General features: G+C 43.9%; 1 protein-coding gene across 1 annotated transcript in view; it reads left to right on the top strand.

Moving 5' to 3' along the window:
* Positions 1-39: 39 nt before the first annotated feature.
* kmt2e (lysine (K)-specific methyltransferase 2E) overlaps positions 40-26,128 on the top strand; it is a 192,640-nt gene continuing 166,551 nt past the window's right edge. The window contains exon 1 of the mRNA XM_072471298.1: positions 40-359. The gene's annotated coding sequence lies outside the window, so the exon portion shown is untranslated. The remainder of the gene's footprint in view (positions 360-26,128) is intronic.

The raw sequence follows: 26,128 nt of genomic DNA, 5'->3' as shown, positions 1-26,128 counted from the left end.
AGCTCCCCGCCCTTGTCCACTACCCCGTCAGCCCCGTAGAACGACGTTCCGTAGCCGCCATTTTCCAAAGAAGGGGAGTAAATGGTACACAGATAGCAACAGATTCCACAGAGACTGTTCAAAAAAGCTAAAGAAATCTTCTCAGCGTGGGATTAAACATTTTCTAACGTTTAACCCTCTATTTTGTTCGGCTGAAGGAAGACTATCGAGTTTAAAATTGTAGAGCTAGTGCTGTGGGGGTGATCAAAATATATAGGGCTATTTGTATATTTACGTTGTGGTGGAGATTATATTGCATTGTTTTGGTTTGGCAAAACGAGTTAAACGGGGTCTTTCTGTCGGCTCGGTGGATTATTCAGGTAAGATAATGTTACATGGCATCTGTCAAAAGTATTTTGTGAGGAAATGTACAATTGAAGGAAAATATGCGTTGATTCCCTCCCCCTCTCCCCTCTGTTGCGACCGAGGTGGTAGGTTTGGTTACAGACTGACAACGCGAAATATGGCGGGTTTAGTGAACCGTTTTTTTTTAATTTAAGGGATTATAGTCCATAACAACAGTTACTCGTTTTAAGCATCTGTATAATTGATTTAATAGTATATTTAATGTTTTAAAATGCATTAATGTCAAATTTTGAATCCCAGTATTCTTCAACTTTGGTCTCACTTGGACTTTTATAAATAAACATTTCCGTTTTACTCCATTTTAGTTCTCAAAGTGAAAAGAAATGTGCCTGCGATATATTCTCTGTTTAGCACGTACTGTCATCTCTCTAATCATGATAGAATACCTAGCAACGGGTATGTTTAGATATATAATGTGACGTTAATGCTTAAGTATTTCTTAAATTTTAGCCCTCTTTCTGAAAGATTCTTCAGTAAATATGTCCACATTTTAGTCAGTCAATTATTTTAAAAATGTAGTTCGACTTTTGTCATTACGATTTACGTAAAATAATTAAGTTTGAAAGCTTTGTACCACAGATAACGTACTTCGAATTCGAGGAGAGGGGATGGTGGACCACTGCAAACGTGGAACCAAAACATCTTGAGGGAGGGTGGGCTTGTTTATCTTTGGAATTTATTGGGATTGGAAACTTTCCCCTGTAAAACTGACTTTAATTAACATTCATAGTTTCTAAGTAGATACTTTTAGTTCTGAATAGGCTCCTGTGTGCGGTCCCAAAATATCATTCCTCCTTTTTGGGGTGGACAAGGGAGATTTATAACATTTTAAGTTAAGCAACTATGGTAAAATAAAGAATACATTACTTTCAAACTTCCCGTATGATTTATGAGAATTATATTCCTGACAAGTGACAGGACTGATCAGTTAAAGAAAAATCTATTTAGTTTTCGTTTCATTACTCCTTGAAACGATTTATATTCAAAATATAGGTAAAATTTGTAAATCGTCACGAAAAGTGCGTGGGGAAATTGGCTGTTACAAGCGTATACCTTTAAAGTGTGTGAAGCTACTCTTTTGTCCTTTGCTCTGTCAGGAAAAATGGCGGACATTTGGTATTATAGTAAATCTAATCCACTTGGGTTCTCCACACCCCATGCGGCGCTCGTTTCGTCTATCTCAAGTTCTTGCAGTATTGGAAGCCGATCGCAAATAAAGAGCCAATCTTTTAGATTTATTATATGTCACTTTAGATTAGCATTCATTTCTAAGATATATATCAATCTTTTGAAGAAAGTTATTAACGTTTAGAGAAATATATTCCACAATGCCATTAAGAAGCTGAATTCTACGTTTGTTGATGTGAATTGTTGGTCTATAATATATTCTGATTAGTCTTGAGTAATTTATTAAAGATGAATATTCACTGGTTACTTGAATGCTGAAAGCAAGGTGGCCTAATGTTTACAGGTACTGGAGTGGCCTAATACTTTGAATAATACAGAGGAAATTGCAATACCCAGTTCTATTGTCATATAATGTTTGATGTTTAGGAACTCTAGTGTATGGCTGATGGTTATGTTGATTTCCTGCACGCATAAATACGTGCAGGGACCAAGATCATCATTTACCAGCAGGCAGGCTAATGCTTTTAATCATGAAAGCACTAAGACATGTCTCTGCTATTTTCACCAGGATATATGCTTGTTAAGTTTTGTTTTGCAATTTTATTAATTTCTTTAATTTTAATGGAAATTAACGGGCCAAAATGTACAAACTATAAAGATGTCTCAGGATCTCATCATCAAAACACTTCTCATTATTTAACTGTAGATGCCAAAGTATGACTAAAATTGTCATAGCACGATTGGATTTTGGGCCACACATGGGTCATAGACCAGTTGACACCCAAAATAGTAAACCTATTTCACGATCATCTTAGATGTAACATAAATAATGTAAATTCCATGCAAGCAAGAAAGATGTAAATGCTATAAATATTAATATATATCAATAGTGTTGTGTACAATAAGTACACAATACTGGTTAAGAATTGCAACTGTTTACATTATATCTGTATATATACAGTATGACTTTGACTGAATAAATGGTTGCTATTGTAGTTCAGTCAGATTCCTGTGTCTGTCAACATTTCCAGATGTGTACTACACAGTTGAATTGGTGTTCCTGAAATCCTACCTTCAGTAGTGAGTTTTTAAATTCTGACTCGATGTGGCTAGTGCCCCCAAGCCCAGAGTTTATTTCCCATCCCTTCTTGAGAAAGTGGTGGTGGAATGCCGACTTGAACTGCTCGACCACCCTTGTAGTGAAGCTGCTCCCACAGTGCTGTAAGGGAGAGAGTGCCAGAATTTTGATCCAGTGAACTTTGAAGGAACAGCAACATAATCGGGATTGCGTGTGATTTAGAGGGGAGCTTTGGAGTTACTGCTCTACACATGACTGCTGCCCTGTTGTAAGTGTTGTGAGATCACAATTTGGGCAATGCTGTCAAAGAAACCTTGGTGATTTGTTGCAGTGCATCTTATATTTAGTATACACATTGCAGGCACGGTGCACCAATTGTGGAGAAAGTGATGTTTAAGGTGCTGAGTTTCTTATGTTGTGCAATCCATGCTCAATCTAGCAAGTGGAGAGTATTGCACCACAATCCTGATATATGCCTTGCCCTTTTTATTATCTGTTTTATTATTACCATAATAAGACCAATATGACACAAATGGGTACTCTTGTATCTGTTTAGTGCAAGAGTTTGACTATAAAGATTTAAGAGGGGTGCATTAACTCCTGTCCAGTATTATGATCTATGGCATTTCTCACTGGTCACTGAATGGTGAGAGTTCTGGCTGATTTTCCTCCTTGCTGATCTATGATGTTGATGTCAATGGTAGCATTCTAACTATAACAATGACTACAACGGCTGGGAATTCTGCAGCAAGTAACCTGTCTCCTAACATTCCAAAGCCTCTCCACCCCAAGGCAAAGAGCAGGAGTGTGATGAAATACTCCCTATTTGCCAGGATGAGTGCGGTTTCATTAGCACTCCAGCCTAACACCATCCAAGAGAATGTAGTCTGCTTGGCTGGCACCCCAGTTTAAGCATGCACTCCCTCCACCATGGTTGTACAATGGTAGCATTGTGTACCATATAGAAGACACACTACAGCAAATCACCAAGGATTCTTTGGCATCACCTTCCAACCGTGGCTTCTACCACCTAAAAGAACAAAGGCTGCAGTGCATGGGCACACCACCCCTGCAAGTTCCCCTCCCAAATCGTACACAATCCTGACTTGGGAATATATTGCCATTACTTCAGCATCACTGAATCAAAATCATGGAACTCGCTAAAAACATTGTATACGTTATGGACTGCTGCGGTCCAACACAGGAGCTCACCACCACCGTCTTGAGCAATTGGGTATGGGCAACAAATGCCCACATCCAATCAATGAATTAAAGAAAACTGCAGCTCTGTTTGGGAGCTAATAACTGATAGATCCTGACCTATCCTGATGTATTTGGCTCAGTACTGCACCCAAAGTTGATATTACTCATCTGGTCAAATGGGAAACCAACTGTGTGTTGTCTGCTTTCAAATAATATAAGTTGGAGTGGGGTATCTCCGAGAGTATGCTGTGAGTTGGATTTTTATTTGCTTATCCTTCAGTTCCAATTATTTTGGCACTACAAATTGCTGAAAGTGCAAATTGAAAGTGAGATCAACAGGAATCTTTGAATTTGGAGGGCAACAGGACTGATAGTCTTTCTCTTTAAACAATGAAATTTAAGAATAGAAAAACAGTGAATGACAGAATAGGACACAAGATGAATTCAAGTCAAATTAATTGCTGAAAGATAAATAAAGAGAGGTTCAATGATATTGCAAGAACAAATCTCATCATTAAAAGGGTCCTTAAGTCATGAAATAGCAGTCCTAACTTTTTCCGGTGAGTTTAATTTGCATTTAGTGTAAATCCAGCAATTTCTTGAAATTCATTGGGAGGCTCGTGACAAGCATTTTGCAAGACTAACAACAGAGCAGTGTAAATTGTCAAGCAATTCGTGTCATTGTCTTTTGCATGCCACAAATTATCTTCCCAGGAAATTCAGGACCATTGAATTCCATGTATGTACACTAGAATCATAAACAAGAAGATTTTTTATTTGTTTGAGTCTGTTTTAAAAGATGATTTTTCATAAATTTGATTTTAAGCATTTCTGTTTAATTAGCCTCCGTCTTTTATAATTATCACTGATATATACGCTATTCATTTTTGCACAAAATATACTATTCAATTCTCTGTGGCTTTTGACAAAGGGAATCAAGGTCAACTGAGTCTTCAGGAGTTGGAGGGTATGTCTAATTGGACTTGGACATCTAAAAGTCACATTTTATGCTTATTTAATATAATCCTTTGGTTTAATATTTAGTTAAATAGAAAAAATTACAACAATTTAGGAAGCAGAGAAGTAGATTTGTTTGGAGCATGGTGTTTGCAATTCAGGCTGAGGGGCAGGATATGTAAAACAGTGTTGCCACTGATGGGAATGACCATAAGACATAGGAGCAGAATTAGGCCATTCGGCCCATTGAGTCTGCTCCGCCATTCAATCATGGCTGATTTGTTTCTCATCCCCATTCTCCTGCCTTTGCATAGCCCCTGATCCCCTTATTAATCAAGAACCTATCTGACTCTTGAAGACACTCAGTGACTTGGCCTTCACAGCCTTCTGCAGCAATGAGTTCCACAGATTCACCAACCTCTGACTGAAGAAATTCCTCCTCATCTCTGTTTTAAAGGATCATCCCTTTAGTCTGAGGCGGTGCTCTAAGGTTCTAGTTTCTCCTACTAATGGCACCATCCTCTCCACATTCACTATCTAGGCCTCAGTATTCTGTAAGTTTCAGTGAGTCCTCAACCGCTCCTTACCGGGCCCAAAACTGCTCACAATATTCTAAATAGAGTCTGACCAGAGTGTATACAGCCTCAGCAGTACGTCCCTGCTCTTGTATTCTAGCCCTCTCAACATGAATGCTAACATTATATTTGCCTTCCTACCTGCCAACTGAACCTGCGTGTTAACCTTAGGAGAAATGAAATTAAATGAAATGAAAATCGCTTATTGTCACAAGTAGGCTTCAAATGAAGTTACTGTGAAAAGCCCCTAGTCGCCACATTCCGGCGCCTGTTCGGGGAGGCTGTTACGGGAACAGAATCCTGAACTAGGACTTCTAAGTTCCTTTGTGATTCTGATTTCCGAATAAGGTTAACACTTGTATGGCAGTTTGCATTATAAATGTGAGTTTGGGAATTCATAAATGGAAAAGGCTGGCAGGAACTGTGTGAAAGTACCAGATTTTTAATATGCACAGGTAGTTTCCCTAAGCTGTCAAAATGTATATGATAAATAACTAAGTACAGCAAGATAAATATGCTCAAATAGTTAATACACTCTTATTGTAGTATATTTAAGATGTCCAGGTTCTAATAAAATCAAGAATTCAAGAAATCAAACCGACCATTAATAATTTGATAAAACTGGTAGAATAGGCACTCAAGTTAATTTTTGCTTATACTGCAAATACTAAGTGTTTCTTGTACAACCTGCCCAAGCAACTATTGAATTTTCAACTCAAGGTGTGTAGGTGATGCACTTCCATCATGATGAATGTCTAGATAAACGGCACTTAACCTCCAGAACTGACGGAGGCAGATATGCTGTACTTAGAATCACTTATTCTGAAAGAATGGATTTTGCAAGTCAGGGTTTGTCACTTGGGGTAAGTTAACACAAAAATAAAAGTTATATGCTATATACATTATGAAATATAATTCACAAAAATAATAGTCATTGTTCATTATTGATGTCTCAGCAGCACTCTTTATCAGGTAATATTTTCGTTCAAGCTTTATAAGAGAAGCTTACATACATATTACATAGGCTATATGGCACAGAAACATTCGGCCTAACCAGTCCATGTGACATTTGTACTCCACTTAAGCTTGCTCGCATCATTCCTCATCTAAATCTATCATCGGAACTCTCTTATGTGCTTCACTCTGAAATGCACCTATACTATTCACCTCAACCACTACCTGTGGTAGCGAGTTCTACATTCTCACCATTTTCTCGGTAAAGATGTTTCTTCTGAATTCCCTGTTGGATCTCTTGGTCACTATCTTATATTTATGGTCTCCAGATAGATGCTTCCCTACAAGTAGGAACAACGTTCCTGCATCTACTCCATCAAAATCTTCATGATTTTAAATTCCTCTTATCAGTTCACCCCTCAGATTTCTTTTTTCAGAAAAAGTATATTATTGGATACTATTCTCAGATATTGAAATATATGAAGAAAATGGATACAGCTATGTGTATCACTGCATAATAATTCACCTGAGAGGTGTGGGTTATCTTCCAAACCACAAGAACAAATTGCTATGTTGCTAAATTACTTTATTGGAATTCTGTGTTGTAGATCCAAACCACCAAAACTGTCAGTGTTGGTCAGAGCCATCACACTTATTGCATTTAAACCACCAGAGCGTTGTTTCATAACTTTGAAATGTAGGCAGTACCACCAACAAAGCATTAGACACCTTTGCTCTGGCAGATTTGAAATACCTTCCAAGTAACACAATTGTCTAGAATTCTGCACTTTATATGTATAAGTTCAAATATTTCATTAGCTATTGAAGCAGAGTTTTGGTGCAGGAATGAAATAAGCAGAAAATGCTGGAAATACACATCAGGTCATGACCAGTGAAGAGGAAAGACCAATTGAGATCTTGGATGTGCATTCTTAATGAGAATACTTCTGGTGAAGGATATATATAGTGCCAGTCTTTTCTTTTCATAAATGCTACCTTGCCTGTAATATATTTCCAGTTCTGCTTTTTAAGGCCAGTAATAACTATGGCCGAAGCCGTGGGAACACAGCATTAGTTCTCCAAGTATTTTGTAGTTTTACCAGTTATCTACTCGTCTGTACTCATTAGTTTCCTCATGACATATTGTGTTACCTTATTTCTTATCACATTTATTGACGAGTAAATAAAACAATGTTGTTGGACTGAATTTTTCTTCTAAATTTTTTCTGCTGGGGCTGTGTTGCCTTCGATATGAAATAAAAGTAGGGTGTACCTCTGGTGGTTGTACTTTTACAATAAATTATATTTGGAAAACAATTGTGTTAATTTATTATGATTTTTGTTAACTTTATGACCATGTGATAGAGAGGAAGTAAGAACAATAAAAAACTGGCAGGTTGTATGTAACAATTTTCTGCAATTTCAATATATCTTAAATAGTGATGGTAATAGTTTTGCAATTTAATAAATTTTCACCATTTGAACACAAAATCCACACTGACCACTTCAGTACAGTGCTGAAGGAGTACATTGTTGGCAATGTCATCCTTTGAGACATTAACATGAGATCTTTCCAATGTAAAGGTCCTCTGATGCTATTCAAGTAAGGGCTGGGTGATATTGTGTCTCTGGCAAAAACAGGTCAACCAGTTATTCAGCACATTTTTTTATGGCTTTCTGCTTTGCAAGAAGTGTTTACCATACTGTCTGCAGAACAATTTTTCAGCAGTTTGTTGCATGTGATTTATGGAATATTTCTTAGAAGTGATGCATTTTTAGGTGGTGCAGTGGTTAGTACTGCTGCCTCACGGCGCCGAGGACCTGGGTTTGATCCTGGCCCCAGGTCATTATCCATGTGGAGTCCGCATGCTCTCCCCGTGTCCACGTGGGTCTCAATCCCACAACCCAATTGGCCACACTTAATTGGAAACATTTTTTTAAAAAGGAGAAGTGATGTATTTTTGGCAAAGTGCAAATGGATCCATTTCCATCGATCCCTTGCACCCCCATCTGTCCATTTCTCCAATGTATTTTCCTGAATGCACCTATCCTATCTAATTTTCAGTGTTGACAAGTAACTGCCTCCACACTATTGAAGTGACTTGCATATCCTCACAACTTTGTGTAAAACAAGTCTTTCCTGCTCTGTTTTTTAATTTAAAGTACCCAATTAATTTTTTTAATCCAATTAAGGGGCAATTTAGCATGGCCAATCCACCTACTCTGCATATCTTTGGGTTGTGGGGGTGAGACCCACGCAGACACGGGGAGAATGTGCAAACTCCACATGGACAGTGACCGGAGGCCAGGATCGAACCTGGGCCCTCGGTGGCATGAGGCAGCAGTGTTAACCACTGCATCCCGTGCCATCCCACTACATGTTTTAAATGGCTTTAAATTTAATATTCTACCCATGATTCCTTGTTCTTTACCTTTCGGTTATTGGAAACTATATTCTACTTCTATGTAGACTGCCCCATCTTTTTCATAATTTGAAATACATCTGTTATACAGTACAACCGGTCTTGCAGCCTCTTGATGCAGCATCATGTCTGTTTCAGCAGGCATCATAAAAGGGTAGGTTGGATGTGCAGTTGTTCCATTATTTCTGAGTAAACAGGATGGTTTTCTGCAGCAATATGTCCTAGATCTACCAAGAGGGCTTGCCATTATTAGATTTTTCTAATTAGCAAGGAGACAGATTTAGTTAGCCCAATGGTGAATGGTAATATGATTGGTCCACTAAGGTTCTAGGTCTGGGTAAGACTAACTTCAGTGGGATATTACAGAGGTTGTCCACATTGAACTGGACAAATCTGTTAGTGGGTAAAATGACATGAGTGGGAGGTAATAAAAATAAGTTTAACATGATACAGAATGGGTTTATAATCCCCAAGAGGCAAGAGCTCTGCTTTCCAAAAAGACAGCCAGAACATAAGTGCAAAAATAGCACAAATCATGGTGAAGAGGAAAGATGCAAAGGATGACAAAGTAGAGTTATTAAAAGAGAGTATACACAACCTTTTTTTCTTTGTTCATGGGTGTGGGTGTTGCTGGCTAGAGCTGCAATTATTTTACGTCCTGAATTGCCCTTGAGAACGTGGGAGATGAGCCACCGCCTTGAACCGCTGCAGTCCATGTGTTGTAGGAATACCCATAATATTGTTTGGAAGGGAGTTCCAGGATTTTGATCCAGTGATGTTGGAGGAAATGTGATGTTGGAATGGATGTGTGACATTTGAGTTTAACTTGCAGGTGGTGTCCCCATGCACCTGCTGTTTTTGTCCTTGGTGGTCGGAAGGTGCTGTCCAAGAAGCCTTGATGAGTTGCTGCAGGGAACCTTTGTAGATGGCACACATTGCTGCCACTGTGCATTATTGGTGAAGGGAGTGAATATTTAATGTGGTAGATGGTGTGCCAATCCAGCAGGCTGCTTTGTAGACCTTTTTGTTCAATTTGCAGTATCAAATTCTTTTTTTCCAATTAAGGGACAATTTAGCATGGCCAATTCACCTACCCTGCACATCTTTGGGTTGTGGGGGTGAGACCCACGCACATACGGGGAGAATGTGCGCATGGACAGTGACCCGGGATTGAACCCAGGTCCTCGGTGCCGTGGGGCAACAGTGCTAATCGCTGTGCCACCGACCGCCCTAACTCTTGTAGAGCCTGTTGAATGTTGTCTGAGCTGCACTCGTCCAGGCAAGTGGAGAACTTGCACAGATATTAAAATCAAGGCACCAATTTTACCGTTACATTAGGAAAGAGTGATGATCAATAGCAATATGGGTCCTTCAAACTAATAACTGTGTAGTCAATGAAAGCAAGGAAATAGCGGATGTTGTGAGGAGGATGTAAGGGGACTTGGACAGGCTACGTCAGTGGACAAGAACATGAAAGATGAAATATAATGTGAATAAGTGTGAAGTTATCCACTTTGGTAGGAAAAACGGATATGCAAAGTATATCTTAAATGGTGAGAGGTTGGAGTGTCCAAAGGGGCCTGGGTGCCTTTGTTCCTGAGTCACCAAAAGCTAGCATGCAAGAGCAGCAAGCAACTCGGAAGGCAAATGGTATGTTGGTCTTCATTGCAAGAGGATTTTATTAGAGGAGTAAACATGTCTTGCTGAAATTGTATAGAGCGTTGGTGAGGCCGCACCCTGGAGTATTGTGTACAGTTTTGCTCTCCTTATCTAAGGAAGGATATACTTGCCATAGAGGGAGTGCAATGGAGGTTCAGCAGACTGATCTTGGGATGGCAGGACTGTCGGACAGAGTGAGGAAACTGGGTCTTAATTCTCTAGAAGTTTGAAGAATGAGAGGTTCTCTCATTGAAGCATAGAATATTCTTACAAGGCGTGAAAGGGTAGATGTGGATAGGGTGAGTCTACAACCAGGCAACACAGTCTCTGAATAAGGGGTAGACCATTTTAAGACTGAGATGAGGAAGAAGGCGAATCTTTGGAATTCTGTACCCTAGATAGCTGCGAAAGCTCAATCACTGAACATGCTCAAGACAGAAATGTATAGATCTCTGGATACTATTGGCATTTAGGTATTTGGGGATGCCTTATAAAATAGCACAGGTAAATCTGTTTGAATGAGAGTGGACTGGATAGGCCAAATAGGCTACTCCTGTTCCTATGTGCTGAATGATTACTTAGCATCAGTACTTAGTGAGGGAAGCGGTCAGTGTGCTCGATCTCTCAAGGAAACCAACACCGAATCTGAGATTTGATTCAGGAACCATTGCTTTAAATTAGAAAACCTCACATGTCACTCTTATTTAACAAAAGTGTGGGGAAGCCAGGGAGTTATAGAACAGTCAGCCTAACATCTGTTGTTGGAAATTGCTCGGAAGGCTAGGGTGACTGAGCACCTTTAAAAATGTTCTCCTGATCAGAGGGAGCCAGCATGGATTTGTAAAGGGTGGATGAAAACTGATGAGTGAGTTTGAATTTTTTTGAAAAGGCAACTAAAGTCTGTCAATGCTGCTTACAGACTTGGAGAAGCATTTGATGAAGTCCTTCATAACAGACTGTTGGTTATGTTGAAGTACATGGAATTGAAGACACATTAATCACCTTGATAGGGAATTGGCTGAATAGAAGAATCTGTCTTATGATTTCAACTAACAATGGCTTGTATGAAGGAATAGAAATATATATTCGTTCTAAAACGAAAGGTCATTGCCTTAGTATAATTTCAAACAGAGTTGAGGAGAAACTACCTCTCCCAAAGGGTTATGAATCTGTGGAATCCGCTAGTCCAGAATGTGTTGGATGCTGGGGCAATGAGTAAATTTAAGGAGGAGTTAGACATTTTTAATTGGTAATAGGTTGAAGGGTTATGGAGAACAGGCTGGATGGTGAAGTTAAGGCTAGGATGAGATCAGCCATGATCGAATGGTGGAGCAGACACGATGGGCCAAATGGCCTAATTCTGCTCCTATACCTTATGAACTTATAGATGGATTAAGTATATGGGCAAAGTTGTGGCAAATTGATTTCAATGTAGGCAAATATGAGATCATATACCTTGGACCTAAAAGGATAGAATGGGGTGCTTTTTAAATTGTTTAAAACCAGAATCAGTGGATGGCAAAGGGACTCTGGGATCCGGATGTATAAACCATTTAGAATTTCATGAACAAGAATGGAAAAATAATCAAAATGGCTAATTGAATCGTGGCCGTTATAATCTAGAGGACTGCAATGCAATGGAGTAGAAGTTTGCTTCAGTGTTTGGGCACCGCACCTCAGGAAGGATTTAGTGGCCTCTACCACAATGCTACCTAGGCTCCAAGGGTTAAGTTGCATGCAGCTTAGAAGGTTAAGCGGTGATCTGATTGATATTACATAGGAATGTACAAATTAGGAGTAGACCACTCGGCCTTGTCAAGCCAAGGGGAATAGATGGGGTAGAGTGGGAGAAAAGCTATTCCGCTGGTTGTGGAGTCTAGGACTGGGTAAAATTGAGATTAATGAGATTTTGATTATCCAAATGTGTTAAGGGATATGGGACAAAGGTGGGGATCTAGATTGAGGTCGCACATTAGCCAATATTTCCTTGAATGATGGCACAGGCTTGAGGCATTCAATGGTCCACTCCTGTTCCCATGTTCCTATGCGCACTAATGCTTTCTCTTGAATCTAATTTTCCTTGATTGGTGTGGGGCACCTTTAAAGATATAGCTGTTAATGTTTTGTGAATATGTTTACCACATCAGGAATAGCTCGGGGACTGATATTCCAAATAGAACAAAATATCTGCATTTTAAAATTAAGCATATTAAGTTTTTTTTTAAATTTAGAGTACCCAATTCATTTTTTCCAATTTAGGGGCAATTTAGCATGGCCAATCCACCTAACCTGCACATCTTTGGGTTGTGGGGATGAAACCCACGCAAACACGGGGAGAATGTGGAAACTCCACACGGACAGTGACCCAGAGCCAGGTTTGAACCTGAGACCTCGGCGCCATGAGGCAGCAATGCTAACCACTGTGCCACCGTGCTGCCCCTAGCATATTAAGTTATAAAAAGATATGGTCCCGCTGTATATCTCTTATTCTTATTACTAGGACATCTTCAACATAAATTATATTTTACACTCTGCCCAACAGTATGAGTACTAATTAAGTAAGTATCGTTGCATTTTCTCTATGTCTGACTATTTGGTTGTATATTTGTCTGTAGTATTGATAGTTGATGCATGGAAAATGTTCTTCGCAGTTGTAGAACTAGATTTAGAGTTGAACGTTCCGAAGCAATAACATATCAAGATATTTAGACAATCGTGTCTGCGTGGGTCTCGCCCCCACAAAAAAATGTGCAGGGTAGGTGAATTGGGCATGCTAAATTGCCCCTTGATTGGAAAAAAAATGAATTGGGTACTCTAAAAAAAATTTTTAAATGTATTTAGACAATACATATCGGTCTACAACCTCTAGTTTGTTACAGGTAATTATTTTCTTAACTCACATTTTAAGAGTGAATAATAAAAGGTTTGTAAATAAACATTTGGATATAGGAGGTAAAGGATCAAACTGATCACTGATAGTTGAAAAATGTGGTTAGTTAAAATATGTCCAGGTAAACGTCTTATGTTAAATATAGTGGAGACTGGTGTAGTGATATTGCATGTTTGGCCATTATGTTACAAAGTCAGAAAATGAGCATTTGATTTCTTCTCAAATTATTGGGGTTGGGTGTGGTGGGGAGGGAATAAATGGTTTGACTAGCAGTTGAGTAATTCTCTTGTATCTCCTGGAAGAGAGGGATTTGAGGCTGACAGCTTGTTGGAAGGTATTTGTTAGTGGGAGATCGGGTCTTTGCAGTAAAGTCCTTTTAAAAAGGTACGATTTTCAGAAGTTGCAGATGTTGTGAGAATCTTTTGGCATAAGTTTATACTTTCATGTGATAGATGCAGGAAATTTGATACTGGGTTATGCAGCATTTAACACCGTGTCCTTTCAACTCACAAATAAATTAAAACATGGCTGAGATTGATGGGATAGTGTCTCTCATTGCAATCCAGCTCCATATAACATGCAGAACTTATCATTGTTTTGTATTGATTAATAACCTTCCTCTGGAACCACGTGGATGATTATGTGGTAAGTGGTGATGTGCTGCTAGTGCAGTACTATGACCTTTTTGGAGATTGGATTATGATGTTTATTAGACAGGTGTAAATGGAAGCTTTATCCTGTACCTGATCTAAACTACCTGTGACCTGGGAGTACTTCAATTAATTCTCAAAGCATTGACACCTAAAACAATGAGCAAATCCACAAGGAGAGGAGATAATAAAGGTTACCTGAAATCTGAATGAGTTAAAAATAACCGTTTGTAACTATTAGCTAATATATTATTAATGATAAACAAGTATTTATGCTTCACACAAGCCTCCTCCCACCTTCATTTTACTCCACTAACATACCCTAATCCTTTCTCCACCACCTACGCAACTAGCTTTCCCATACTTTTCTGCTATTCTCCTCAAACATCTCATGTGGTTGCAAGATCCACATTCTTACCGTTGAGTCAAAAAATATTTTTCTAGAAGTTTTAGATTGTAACTTTTAACACAGAAAATGTCTTCAGACACCTCACAAAAACACAATCAGGCAAAAACATGATTGTTCAGTCAAGGAAGGAAATACCAAAAAGGATAAAGATGGGGATATTAGGAGGAATAAACACAAATTTGATAAAGAGGTGGATTTTAAGGTGGGTTAATATGAAAAGGTAGGCCAATTCCAGAATAAGTGGCCTAGACCAGTTTTTTAAAAGAGTGGGTCGTTGGTGGGTGTTGGGAGGATCCTGGAGCGATTGGGTGTGCTGTTCCCACGGTGGTCCCAATCGCACGAGAAGCGTCCAACGGCTGCTACCAGCTTTTAAATTGTGAATGACGGCTGCTTCTGCCTTTTAGGTGAAAAGGAATGAGGCTGTGTGCCTCAGCGGCTACAATGCGAAGGTCACGCGCCCTACATGTATACTTGACGTCAAACGCTCTGTATGTGCTTTTGGCACCAAATCACGGAGGAGAGTTGCTTCCATTTTCGAGCTGCCGGCAAGCAAGACAAGAGGACTGTGAAGATGAATTGTTTTCTTACAAGTAAGAGATGGCCAGCAACACAAATGGCCTGGATCTCACAACTGAATCTGCTGGAGAGAGCTGCCCAGAAGAGTCCAGGGCTGGAGAGAACTGTGCCAGTATTAGCTCTGTACAGAGCACCAGGGACTGGTTAACAGCCAACAAAGAAGAAACTTAACTTGGAAACAAAGCAAAATAAAGATGATTTCTTGAGGATGCAAAGCCATGTGTGTGATATGCAAAGAAGTGCTGGCAAATGAGAGAAGTTTCAGATTTGAAAGCGAAGTGGTGGGTGAAAAATTCCTTTTGGAGGTTGAGACCCCAGAGTAAATTATTAAGTTATTCCAAATCTGCTCTACTTGACCTGTGATACCACATTAAAAACAAACCAAACACCCATGAGGCTGTTAGCATTCTGGAATAGCATCTCCCAGGAGTATCCAGTGCTGAGTAAAATTAGCATCTTTGTTGCCATTGCGCTACAGGACGACCTACATGTGCGAGGTTGGATTTTCCACTTTCACAAAGATGAAGAGGGCACAAAGCAACTGGCTGTCGTCTGCCCTATCCTCCTTTTGAACTTGATTTAAGTGAGATCGTGAGGACTATGCAGGCTCCCTTTTCACATTAAAGGTAAGCGAAGGTCGACTGTCATAGGCCGGTTGGCAAAAGTGGGTCCTGAGGAAAAACGGTTTGAAAAACACTGGACTATACATTTGGAGGTGTGGTCGCTTTTGTGAGGGCGACGAAGAATCCAGCACGAGTTTTCAGGATACAAAGAAATAACATTTATTTACAATAGCATATATATGCAGCAGCAACTTCACTTGCTGCTCACTCCTTCCTGGCTGGTTCCAAACTGGCCAGCTTTATTTATACAGGGAGTCTGCAAATGATTTCTCCGCCCCCCCCCCCCTCATTGGGGAAGCTCATACTCCCACAGGATTGTGGGATGTCATTAGTCCCCAGCCAATAGTAGGCAGGCAGGTTATAACATCCCCCCCCCCCCCCCCCCAAAAAAGTACAAGGAATCCACCAAAGACCCTGGCGAAGGAGGGCGTCGGACTCGTTTTGCCGCAGGCCGGGCACCATTTGCACGAGGCGCTGGATTGGGCGGCGTGTAACGAGACGGAGACCGGTGCTTCCGTGATGAACGGCCTAACGGTTGTACATCCACGGCTCGTGGGCCTGATGATTCCCCCTCTGATGCGTCCTGTGTCTCCATCTCGGAGTCAGAGTCTGCTGCCTCTGTCATCTCGGTGTCTCTATCTCCACGCGGTTCTATAACGACCTGCGCAGGCTTTGAGTGAGGCACCAGAGGAAGATCGTGAGGACTACATTCCATTGTGTCTGGTCTCTGTGGCTGTAGAAATGAGCTCCGGGGGTGGGGAATCTTTGGAAGGGAATCTCTGGACCGAACGTGGTCTACATGTTTGCGCTGGAGACGACCCTGGGCTTGCACCTGGTAAGAGATGGGGCCCGTTTGGCGAAAGATTACGCCAGGGACCCACTGGGCACCACCAGCAAAATTCCGAACGAACACTGGGTCACCGGGCGCAAACTGCCGAATCGGCCGATGCCGAGAAAACCCATGTCCCTGCCGTTCTTGTGTGCGGCGTACTTTTGCGCCAATGTCCAGGGAAACCATGCTGCGGCGGGTGCGAAGTCTCCGGCCCATTAGGAGTTCTGCGGGAGCTACCCCAGTCACCGCATGGGAGGGTGGTTCTATACGAAAACAAAAAGCGAGCCAGTCTCGTGTCCATAGACCCGGAAGACTGGTTATTTAGACCTCGTTTAAATGTCTGCACTGCGCACTCCGCCAACCCATTTGAAGCTGGGTGGTATGGGGCAGTGCGGATATAGCGTATGCCGTTCATCTTCATGAACCTCACAAACTCCTCACTTGTGAATCGAGTGCCGTTATCCGTGACCAGCACCTCGAGGAGGCCATGCGTACTGAAGGACAAACGCATCTTTTCAATTGTTGCGCAGGGCGTTGTGCCTACCATCTTATGCACCTCTAGCCATTTAGACTGGGCATCAATTAATAGAAGGAACATGGATCCTTGAAAAGGGCCGCCAAAATCTGCATGCAAGCGCACCCAAAGCCGCCCTGGCCATTCCCAGTGATGTAGAGGCGCGGCCGGGGGAAGCTTCTGATGCTCCTGGCAAATGGAGCAGTTCTGGGCCACCTTCTCAATGTCGGTGTCGAGGCCTGGCCACCAGACATAACTCCGGGCCAACATTTTCATTTTGGTCACACCTGGATGCCCATTGTGCAAGTCTCCTAGTATCAGTTCCTGTCCTTTTTCCGGGACAATCACACGCATCCCCCACAAGAGGATGCCGTCTTCCACGCTGAATCCTGACAGCTTGGAGGAAAATGCCCGCAACTCGCTGTTCTATGGGAGCTGCCTATGCTGCCCACCATACAGGACTATGTGCCGAACCTTTGACAGGACTGGCACCGTCTGGTTCCACTCACGGATCTGTGATGCTGTGACAGGCAAGGTGTCCATAAAATTTAGGGTTGCAACCACCTCACCGGTCGTGGGGGTCGACATGGGGCCGGTCGATAAAGGCAATCGGCTCAGTGCGTCGGCATTCGCTATCTGCGTTCCTGGTTTGTGCTCCAGAGAATACTCATAGCGAGCAAAAAAACCCAGCGCTGGATCCGTGCGGAAGCCATGGGGGTATTGGCTTATCCTCTCTGAAAAGTCCCAGCAGAGGCTTATGATCAGTCACGATAGTGAAGTGGCGGCCATACACGTACTGGTGGAAACGTTTCACCGCAAAGACCACTGCCAGGCCCTCCTTCTCGATCTGCGCGTATTTTTTTCCGCTGCAGTTAATGTGCGGGAGGCGAAAGCTATCGGCCACTCGGCCCCGTTCTCCATCTTGTGGGACAGGATGGCCCTGATACCATAGGGGGAATGCATCACATGTGACGAGCAAAGGCTTTCCAGGATCATAGTGGGTTAGTAACCCAGACATCGACAATTGTTGTTTTACCCGCCGGAAAGCGGTTTCTTGCGGCTGACCCCAAACCTAGGTGTGATTTTTCTTTAGCAGAAGGTGCAACGGGGCCAGCGTAGTTGCCAGATTGGGGAGGAACTTCCCGTAATAGTTTACGAGGCTGAGAAAAGAACGAAGATGCGAAGTGTCAGTCGGGGCGGGGGCCTGTTGAATCGCGCGCACCTTCTCTGCGACGGGGTGCAAACCTTTGCGGTCCACCCGATAACCCAGGTAGACTACTTCCTTCGCCTGAAAGACGCACTTTGTGCAACACAAACGGACTCCAGCCTCTGCAAAGCGTCTAAGGACAGCCTCCAGATTTTCCAAATGTTCCTGCTCCGATGTCCCTGTGATCAAAATGTCATCTAAGTAGACAGCGACATGCGGTAATCCTCTCAAAATGTCCTCCATAACGCGTTGAAAAATAGCGCAGGCAGAGGATACTCCAAAGGGCAAACGTGTATATTCATACAGGCCCCGGTGTGTATTAATCATAGATTATAAAGAATTTACAGTGCAGGTAGAGGCCATTCGGCCCATCAAGTCTACACTGGCTCTTGGAAAGAACACCCTACCCTAGATCAACACCTCCACCCTATCCCCATAACCCAGTGACCCCACCCAACACTAAGGGCAATTTTGGACACTAAGGGCAATTTATCATGGCCAATCCACCTAACCTGCACATCTTTGGACTGTGGGAGGAAACCGGAGCACCCGGAGGAAACCCACGCACACATGGAGAGGATGTGCAGACGCCGCACAGATAGTGACCCAAGCTGGAGTCGAACCTGGGACCCTGGAGCTGTAAAGCAATTGTGCTATCCACAATGCTACCGTGCTGCTCTATATCGTAACATATGGTCGGGAAGCAGGGTCCAGCTCCAAATATAGGTAGGCGTGACTCATATCTAATTTTGTGAACGAGAGTCCACCTGCAAGCGTTGTGTAGAGATCCTCTATGCGATGCATTGGATATCGGTCGAGTCGGGAAGCCGTATTCACTAAGTTTATAGTCGGCGCACAAGCGAACTGTGGCATCTGGCTTCATTACAGGTACAATTGGTGCTGCCCAGTCAGCGAAACGGACGGGCCTGATAATACCCAAAGTCTCGAAACGAGTGAGCTCCCCTTCTACCTTCTCGAGCAAGGCGTAAGGCACCGGGCGCGCCCGGAAATAGCGCGGCGTGGCTCCTGGTTCGACTTGGACACGGGCTACGGCCCCTTTTATTTTCCCCAAACCGGGCTGGAATACATCTGGGTATCGTCCTAGCACCTCAGTCAACCCTCCAGAAACTGTTTGGAGGATGTGCTGCCACTGCAACCGCAAATGGCGCAACCAGTCCCGACCCAACAGGCTGGGCCCATGGCCGCGCACCACGATAAGTGGGAAACGCCCCTCCTGGCGTCCATAAACGACAGGGGTCATCGTAGTTCCTGCAATGTCCAATGGTTCCCCCGTGTAGGTGGCCAACCTGGCCTGTGTGTCGGTTAATGTAAGGGTCTGTATACCCTGCTTGATGCGGTCGAATGTCCTCTGGGTGATCACGGAGACCGCTGCGCCAGTGTCCAACACCATCTCAAGCGGGTGACCATTGACCCGTACTGTCACCTTAATGGGGGCCACACGGGGAGCTGCCACACAATGCAGCTGCAGGCAGTCGTCCTCCGGAGTAGTCACCGCAGGTTCATCTACGTGGAAGGTATGGCCCCTGGGCTGGTCCCAGTTTCGGTCGGAACGACGGTGCCTCTGGCGCACCCAGGACCGGCGTCCGCGACGGGGTCAGCGCCTACAAGTCTGACACGGACATGGCTCCTCATCCATTGGTTCTGGAGAAGGCTCCCTTCGGGAAGGAATGTCCGACGGCCACTGGCGTCGATCCGGATGTCGTCTCGCCCAAGGTACCGCAGGAGTGCGGGGACATTTTTGGATGGACGAGGTTGTGCCCCAACGCATGCACCTCCATTCCCTGTAGCTCCTGGCACTCCTTGTTCTGCGCTCTCTTCGGGACAATACTATTTGAATGGCCTGTTGCAAAGTCAATGTTGGCTCAGCTAACAACTTTCTCTGGGTGGTCGCATTGTTAATACCGCAAACCAAACGGTCATGTAACATTTCTCACAAGGTCTCACCATAGTCACAGTACTCCGCAATCCTGCGTAGCCTGGATAGAAAGTCGGCAAGGGATTCTCCTGGGGTCCTCTCAGCGGTATTAAACCGGTAACGTTGGACTATCGTGGACGAGGTTGGGTTAATATGTTGCCCCACTAAGTTCACAAGTTCATCAAACGTTTTGGTGTCCGGCACAGCTGGGTACGTAAGGTTCCTAGTCACCCCAAACGTGTGCGGGCCGCAGACGATGAGCAATATGACCACCTGGCGCTCGTTTTCGGTGATGTTGTTTGCCCAGAAATAGTAACGCATCCGTTGTGTGTACTGGTTCCAGCTTTCCAACGCAGCATCAAAAACATCCAAACGTCCGTACAGAGGCATGGTGTAATAGAAAACAGCTTCCAACCTGGATCCAGGGAGGTGGCTTCAGCAGTGTAGACAGCTATTCATTTTAACCCTCGTCGCCAGTTTTGTGAGGGGCACGAAGAATCCAGCACGAGTTTTAAGGATACAAAGAAATAACATTTATTTACAATAACATATATATATATATATATATATATATATATATACACACAACAGCAACTTCGCTTGCTGCTCACTCCTTCCTGGCTGGTTCCAAACTGGCCAGTTTTATTTATACAGGGAGTCTGCTAATGATTTCTCCGCCCCCCCCCCCCCCCCCCCCCCCCCCCCCCCCAATTGGGGAAGCTCATACTCCCACAGGATTGTGGGATTGTCATAAGTCCCCAGCCAATGGTAAGCAGGCAGGTTATAACCGTCACTAATGGGCTGGAGAGAGACCAGTACATAAATCAAAGGTCACTATCAACCGCCTGGGGTTTACCAGAGTAGGAACAGCTATATAAATACTGTGGTTACAAGAGCAGGTCAGAGGTTGGAAAATTCTGTGGAGAGTAACTCGCCTTCTGATCCCCAAAAGTCTGTCCACCATCTACAAGACACATGACAGGAATGTGATGAAATACTGTCTACTTGCCTGGATGAGTGCAGCTCCTAACAGCACTCGAGAAGTTCAACATCTTCCCCATAAAGCCATCTGCTTAATTAGCATCTTATCCACCGCCTTCAATATTCACTCCCTCCACTACCGACACTGGCAGCAGTGTGTACCAGCTACCAGATGCACTGCAGCAACTCACCAAAGCTCCTTTGACTGCGCCTTTGAAACCCATGACCTCTACCACCTAGAAGGACAAGGGCAGCAGATCCATGGGGTCACCTCCATGGCAAATCCCCCTCTAAGCCACACCATCCTGACTTGGAACTATTGACTGCCTTTCCTTCACTGTCACTGGGTCAAAATTTGGAAATCCCTTCCTAACAGCAATGTGGGTGTACCTACACAACCTATTCTGCAGTGATTCAAGAAGGCTGCTTACCACCACCTTCAAAAGGGGAATTAGGGATGGGCCTAGCCAGCAACGCCCACATCCCATGAACAAATAAATGATCCATGTATATTTGTAGTTTGCCATTGGCACCTTGAAGCTCAATCGTCAACTGTCAGTATAAATACAATATTTGTCAGATACATTAACACCACCAAAGTGTCTCCAACCAGTGTTTGCTTTGGCTGTGGTCAGTCAAAAACAAGGAGCTGAGTAATTACGGACGTCTGCCCGTACTGAGTCAGTGAAGCAATTTCAATTTGTCTATATTGCTCTGAAAACTTCCTAGTCACTGGGCAAAGAATCTCTACTGAATTAGTTGGTGCTTATGATATTAAAACAACCATGTTGATTCTGGTGCTGTAAAAATTGCTAGGCAACATGTACAGTGGTGGGGCAAATGAGTGGATAGAATCAGCAGTGTTATTTGGTGACGATGAGTCCAGGCATTGGTTTTGTCATGTAAAGATCATTAACTATTCAATGACACCTGTGTTATGTCCTTCTGCATTCCTAGATATTTTTGCCTATTTTACCAAGTTACTTATTTGCAAGCAGATTGGCTTTTCAATAAAATCGAAGATAACTTGTAATATTAAATGTTGAGGTGATTAGAAGATCATTCTTCCATGTGTGTTAGTGTAGCAGTACGATCATGCATGTGTGCTAGTGTAGCTGTGTGATCATGCATGTGTGACAGTGGAGCAGCTTTTTAAAAAAAATTGTTTTTATTAAAGCTTTTTCAACCAGAATTTTTACATAACAGAAAAATAAACGAAAAATATTTAACAAAACTAGGAGGCTGTTATTATTATACAAAAAGAAAATATACATTAAATAGACAATTCCCCCACCTGAGCTCCCCCCGATTGCAGCTGCTGCTGACGTTTTACTGCTCCCTTAGAAAGTCGAGGAAAGGCTGCCACTGCCGGGAGAACCCCAGCAAGGACCCTCTCAAGGCAAGCTTTATTCGCTCCAGGCTGAGGAACCCAGCCATGTCACTCACCCAGGTCTCCATGCTCAGGGGTTTTGAGTCTCTCCACATTAACAAGATCCGTCTCCGGGCTACCAGGGAGGCAAAGGCCAACATCTCGGCCTCTTTCGCTTCCTGCACTCCTGGATCCTCTGACACCCCAAAGATTGCTATTGTTGGGCTCGGCTTCACCCGCGTGTCCAAAATCCTGGACATAGCCCTCGCGAAGTCTTCCCAGAATTCTTTAAGCGGCGGGCATGCCCAAAACATATGGACATGGTTCGTCGGACTCCCTGAACACCTCGCGCACCAGTCCTCCACCCCAAAGAACTTGCTCATTCTCGCCGTCGTCATGTGAGCCCAGTGCACCACCTTAAACTGAATTAAACTGAGCCTGGCACATGATGCGGAAGAATTCACCCTTCCCAGGGCATCAGCCCACAGACCCTCATCTAGCTCCTCGCCTATCTCGTCCTCCCACTTGCTCTTCTGCTCCTCCACTGAGGCTTCCTCCGCCTCCTGCAGCTCTTGGTATATGTCCGACACCTTCCCCTCTCCTACCCAGATGCCAGACACCACCCTGTCCTGTATCCTTCGAGGGGGTAGCAGCGGAAAAAGTCCCCACCTGTTTTTTGAGAAAGTCACGGACTTGGAGGTATCTGAAGGCATTTCCCGGGGGCAGGCTGAACTTCTTCTCCAGCGCCTTCAAGCTAGGGAAAGTCCCATCTATAAACAGGTCTCCCATCCTTCTAATGCCTGCCCTATACCAGCCTTGAAACACCCTGTCTATCTTGCCCGAAACAAATCTATGGTGGTTCCGTATCGGGTCCAAACAGAGGACCCTTCCTCCTTCCTGTGCCTTCTCCACTGACCCCAGACCCTCAGTGCCGCCATCACCACCAGGCTCGTGGTGTATCGTGCCGGCGAGAACGGCAGCGGTGCCGTTACTAGTGTCATAGTCATAGAATTTACAATGCAGAAGGAGGCCATTTGGCCCATCGAGTCTGCACCAGCCCTTACAAAGAGCACCCTACTGAAGCCCACGTATCTACCCTATGCCCGTAACCCAATAACCCCCCCCCCCCCTCCCTGCGCCCCCGGCTACGCTCCAAAAACAGTCTTTTACCTCGCGGGGTCTTGTTTGCCCACACAAATCCCGTGATAATCCTGTTCACCCGCTTGAAGAAAGATTTGGGGATGAAGATGGGGAGGCACTGAAAAACGAACAGGAATCTGGGGAGAACCGTCATCTTCACAGACTGCACTCTTCCCGCCTGGGAAAGCGGGAGCATGTCCCACATTTTAAAGTCTCCCTCCATCGTCTCTACAAGCCGAGATAAATTGAGCCTGTGCAGGGCATCCCAGTTCCTAGCCATCTGTATACCTAGGTAACGAAAGCCCCTCTCCACCATCTTGAGCAGGAGCTCTCCCTGTCTCTCCTCCTGACCCCTGGCATGGATTACAACCAGCTCACTTTTCCCCTCGTTCAACTTGTACCCCGAGAAGCTCCCAAAGTCCCTTAGTATCCGCATGACCTCCCCCATCCCCTCTAACAGGTCCGAAATATACAATAGTAGGTCGTCTGCGTAGAGGGAAACCCGGTGCTCCTTCCCCCGGACCAGCCCCCTCCAGTTCCTAGAAGTCCTCAGCGCTATGGCCAACAGCTCAATTGCCAGGGCAAATAGCGGGGATAGGGGGCACCCCTGCCTCGTCCCTCGGTGCAGCCTAAAATACTCCGACCTCAGCTGGTTCGTGGATACACTTGCTACGGGGGCTTGATTCAGTAGCTTGACCCACCCTATGAATCCCTCCCCGAATCCAAACCTACCTAACACTTCCCACAGGTATTCCCACTCCACCCTGTCAAAGGCCTTCTCTGCATCCATTGCAGCCACTACTTCTGCGTCCCCTCTCTCCGAGGGCATCATAATAATATTCAGGAGCCTCCTCACATTTGTGTTCAATTGCCTGCCCTTGACGAAACCCGTCTGGTCCTCCTCAATCACTCCCGGGATGCAGTCCTCTATTTTGGTAGCCAAGATTTTTGCCAGCAGTTTGGCATCCACATTCAGGAGCGATATCGGCCTGTAGGACCCACATTGAAGCGGATCCTTCTCCCTCTTCAAAATGAGCGAGATCAATGCCTGCGACATCGTCGGGGGGAGGGTTCCTCTCTCCTTTGCCTAGTTAAAGGTTCTTGGCAGGACTGGGCTCAGTAGCTTCGAGAACGTCTTATAAAATTCTACAGGGAAGCCGCCTAGACCCGGGGCCTTGCCCGACTGCATACTTGCCAGGCCCTTAACTATCTCCTCCAACTCAATCGGGCCCCCCAGTCCCGCCACCAGATCTTTGTCCACCCTTGGGAACCTCAATTGATCCATAAATTGCTTCATCCCTTCCCCTCCCCTCGGGGGTTCTGACTCGTACAGCTTACCATAAAACTCCTTGAAGACTTCATTGATCTTCTCTGGGCCCAACACTGTATTGCCTTCCTTATCCCTCACTCCCCCGACCTCCCTGGCTGCCTCTCTCCTGCAAAGTTGGTGCGCCAGCATCCTACTTGCTTTCTTCCCATACTCGTAGACTGCCCCTTTCAGTGGAGCAGTGTTAAGCATCCAAGAAGGTCGAATGATGTAAAGTATAAAAATAAAAATTGAGTAATTTATATTGGGTATTCCAATTCACTTTGATTTCTTCTTTATAAATATGAACGTATCTGTGTAAGCTGTGAGTTTTAAAATATTACTGTTTGCGATTTTCTGACACGGCACGGTGGCACAATGGTTAGCACTGATGCTAACAGCGCCAGGGACCCAGGTTCAATCCCAGCCTTGGTTGATTGTGTAGTTTGCACGTTCTCCTTGTGTTTGCATAGATGTCCCCCGGGTGTTCTGTATTCCTCCCACAATCCAAAGATGTGCAGGTTAGGTGGATTGGCCATGCTAAATTGCACCTCCGTGTCCAAAGATATGCAGGTTAGGTGGGGTTATGGGGATAAGGCGGGGGAGTGGTCCAAGGTAGGCTGCTCTTTCAGAGGGTTGATGCAGGCCTGATGGGCCGAATGGCCTTCTGCACTGTAGGAATTCTATGGTTCGACATAGTAATAGCAATGCTGTTTCATAATATATCTGATAATATTCTGTATGTAATTTTTACTTGCAGATCTTGAAGACACCAATGTGATGCATATAATCATCGAATCATAGAATTTACAGTGCAGAAGGAGGAAAGGCATTTAAAATCATTACAGCAATTTGAGATTTTACCCCTAGTTCAGAGTGACAGTTAATCAGACTTGGAGAGAAAAAGGGTTTTGGAAAATAATTTAGAAAAAAGCAGCACACTTTAAAGCATGGCCATTTTAGGTGTAGTGTATTGACTCTCGACTGTAGTTATTTTTATTTATTCCTAGGATATGAGCATCGCTGGCAAGGCCAGCATTTGCTTCCCATCTTTAATTGCCCTTGAGAAGGCGGTGGTGAGCTGCCCTCTTGACCTTTTGCAGGTCACATGATATGGATATGCTGCAGTGCTGTCCAGAAGATTTCCATGTTTTTGACTGCAACAGTGAAGGAATGGTGATTATGGTTCCAATTCAGGATTGTGACTCTGTAAAAGTTTCTCATTAATGTATTCTGCAACATTTTGACATGTCGGGCTCAAAATTAGTGCTTTCAAGCTGTTAAGTTTGTGTTGGTGTTACATCTTTATCCTC

This window comes from Scyliorhinus torazame, chromosome 13 (genome assembly GCF_047496885.1).
Source record: "Scyliorhinus torazame isolate Kashiwa2021f chromosome 13, sScyTor2.1, whole genome shotgun sequence".
NCBI classification, from domain to species: Eukaryota; Metazoa; Chordata; class Chondrichthyes; order Carcharhiniformes; family Scyliorhinidae; genus Scyliorhinus; species Scyliorhinus torazame.
The sequence above is the reverse complement of the archived record's forward strand: the minus strand, read 5'-3'. Positions and strand labels throughout refer to the sequence as shown.